The sequence below is a fragment of the Otolemur garnettii genome, unplaced genomic scaffold (assembly GCF_000181295.1).
Source record: "Otolemur garnettii isolate 467f Iridium unplaced genomic scaffold, OtoGar3 scaffold00003, whole genome shotgun sequence".
Lineage (NCBI taxonomy): Eukaryota > Metazoa > Chordata > Mammalia > Primates > Galagidae > Otolemur > Otolemur garnettii.
Genome location: NW_003852398.1, coordinates 17,295,054 through 17,298,837, shown reverse-complemented (window position 1 = coordinate 17,298,837; position 3,784 = coordinate 17,295,054).

The following is a 3,784-nucleotide window of genomic DNA, read 5'->3' as shown; positions in this document are numbered from 1 at the left end:
GGAGTCCTGGAGGAAGGAGTACATTTTGCAAGTGTCAAAAGAAAAGAATAGCCTAGAATTCTGTAATATATCCACTGGAAATATGTTTTAGGAATAAAGGGGACATCTAAGACATTCTCAAATGAAGGAAGACTAAAAACTTTTGTTGCTAGCAGACCTACCATAAGAGAATGGCTAAATAAAGTTCTCTAAGTAAAAAGAAAATGATAAAGGTAAGCTTGGGACATTAGGAAGGAAGAAAGAACAATGGAAAGAGTGAAAAAAATGGGGAAATACAATAGACTTTCTTTCTTTTATTGAGTTTTCTAAACTATGTTTGATGACAAGCAAAAATTATAACACTGTTTGACGTACTTCTCAATTTACATACAGAAAATACTTAAGACATAAACTGAGGAGAGTACAGGAACTTCATTTGAACAAGAAATATAACATCAGTAGATTGTGAGGTGTAAATACATGGAGAAACCACTGTGAAATTTAGATAAAGAGATGCACTCAAAACTACTACACACATCAAAATGCAATTCTGGAATATTATTGTTAACCAGCATAAAGACAGGAATAAGAAAACAGAAAATCCCAAAACAAAAGGAACAGAAAACAAAAATAAGGTGGCAGACTAAATTGTTAACAGATCAACATTTAAATTATAAACAAATGGTCTACTTTTTTTCTAAAAAGCAAAAACTGAGAGCAAACGAAATATTCAATATTTGAATGGCTAGACAAATTGTGGTATATCATACCAGGGAATTCTACTCAGCCACAGGAGGGTATGAACTACTGACACACATGATAGTTCAAAGAGACCTCAAGGGCCTTATACTGTGCAAAAAGACCAATCTCAAAAGGCTCATACTGTATGATTCCACTTACTAACTTTATGGAAGTGAGAAAATCACAGAGGTGGAAAACAGATTTTAGTGGCCAAGAATTAGGAATTGTGGGAGGAATGGGAGTAGGTATGAATATAAAGAGGTAGCACAAGTGATGTTTGTGGTGATAGAATTGTTCTGCAGGCTGATCATAGTGGTGGTTACATGAATCTACATGTGATAAAATGGCATAAAACTATATGCATACAGGCCAGGTGCAGTGACTCATGTCTACAATCCTAGCACTTTGGGAGGCCAGTGTAGGAGGAGCGTTTGAGATCAAGAGTTTGAGATCAGTCTGAGCAAGAGTGAGACCCTGTCTCTACAAAAAATAGAATAATTAGGTGGGTGTCAAGGCGTGTCAATAGTCCCAGCTACTCAGAGACTGAAGCAGTGGGATAGTTTGAGCCTGGGGGGGTTTGAGGTTGCAGTGAGCTGTGATGATGCCACTGCCCTTTAGCCTACAAGACAGAACAAAACCTTATCTCAAAAAAAGACAAAAAAATAGCTATACGCATATGCATTGTAACAGTGTCAATTTTTTTGTTTCAATATTGTACTATACTTGTAATCCACAGATGTAATCATTAGGAAAAACTGGGTAAAGGATACACTTGACTTATTTTTTGCAATCTCCTGTGAATCTATAATTATTTTAAAATAAAAAATTTTAAAAAATCACATAAAACTATGTATGTGTGTATGTGTATATATAACATATAAAACAGAAAAGATTTGTGATGATAAACACTAAAAGTTAACAGAATAAGGACATATTATTTGCATATTTTACAAAATGCCTTTGGTAATGAAGAAAAAAAGTAATGCAAAAGTATGGTCAAGTGTTCAGATAATACAGAAAAATGTAAATAATGCCATAAACAGATAATTTCATTCCTTCAACAAACATTTACTGAGTGCTATGATCTGTCAACATTTTAGTGTGCATTTCAGAATTTCACTACACCTCAAGAGTCACATACAAATTACAATTATTCATTGACATATATTATTACAGGCATAATATGTACACAATATTTTAAGAAAAAAAGAATAAAAATAGAAATAGAAAACACATACAACTATTCATAAAGCATTTACATTATATTAGGTTTTATATGTAATCTAGAGATGATTTAAAGTCTACAGGAGATGTGCATAGGTTATATGCAAATACTTCTCTAATGTCAGAAACTTGAGCATCCTCAGATTTTGGCATCCCATGGGGGTCCTGGCACCATTCCACCAATACTAAGGACAATTCTATTATTTTATAATATATTCTAATTACTTAGCATTTATTTTTCATTCATTCAGCAATACTTATTGAGCATCTATTTTAGCCAATATCATGCTAAGCTCTGAAAATATAATGGTAAATAAATCAGACATGGTCTGTTCCCTCACAAAACTTACAATGTAATGGGAGGAAAATGTCACTAAAAAAAACAGTATCTTAAGGAAATACACTATTACAAATTGAGTCAACTTTAGACAACTATAAACAACGGTTTGAAATAGACATCTGTGAAAGGATGGCAGCTATGCTGGCAAGATATCATGGCATTGTTTTATTACAGATGGGAATGGGCCAACAGAAAAAAGTTAAACATTCAACCTATGCATTCTGGAAAAAAGAAAAGATTAAAAATATAAGAGCAAAAAAAAGTGGATCTTGGATTTATAAAAAACAAGAACATAAATACCTGTATAAAGGTTGGCTTCTGGTGGAAGGAAGCTGCCTCAACAGAAGTAAAAGAGGAGAGTATGAGTGCAGATAGACAAGTTTTATTGATTTTTAGACTCTAGTTTAAAGAGGGACTGCCAAAGTATGGGATAATGTATTTGCCTAGAGCAAGGGTATAAACCAGAAATCCTGAGGTTTAAAGAGGGTGGAGGTTTTAGTGTTTCTGGAGAACAAGATGGGAAGAGGACAGTAATTTGCCAGGCTTCCTTAGTCTTTCCTGTGGGGCAGATTCCAACCATTTTCAGCTCCCTGATTGAAGGCAATAAAACAGCAAAAGGAGGTAGAAGAGCGAAACAAAGTAGAGCTAAATTTTAAGAAAAGATTGTCTTCCAACTGGGAGAAGAGGGAAATCTTTATCAGAGAAGTAGATCTGTCTGAGCTGGACAAGAGAACACAATTGCAGAAGAAGAAAATGCCCTGAGAGAGAAAAAGGAATAACCTGAAAAAGGAAAATGACCTGAAAGAAAAAGGTTTAGGGGAGATGAAAGCAGGATAGCAGTGGATTTCTGGTGCAGGTGCAGGAATGTCTTTGTTTCCCAAACTAAACATGGTCATATTCATATCACCAGTTTATCATCTGATTTTGTGAAATGGGTTCTGTATTTCTTTTAGTCTCTTAGACTTTTCAATCTATGGTGAAATTCCCGTGCATCTTCAGTTGCTGCAGAGACATGTGAATGAAGAGAATGCCTTGGAAGCAAAGGTGCAATGAGCTACAGGACCCAAAAGTTTAATATTTTTCTTCTTAATGGCAGTTCTGAATTACTATGAGCACTTTGTAGGTCCATTCTGTATTTGTTCCTAGTTATCAAGAGTCCACTTCCTTTATTAAAATTATATCTTTCAATCTACTCCACGCATTACCTTAACATTATTTTTGATTTCATGAATGTTTAGTTAATAGAAATATACTTGGAGGAATTGAGATATGGGTAAAAGATAACTTGAAATCATCTGTTAGATAGACCATTTGTCCAAAACACTCTGCTGCCTTAATTCTCTGAGAAATAGCACTTTCAATACTTGGCAATTATTAAATTTATACTCTAGTAATGAGTAACGTATCAGACCCCTTTTGGCATGGTTATTCTACCATCAAAAACAAGAACCTCTGCAGGAAAAATGTTGCTTATGTCGATTAGTGAACCCAGCTCGGCAC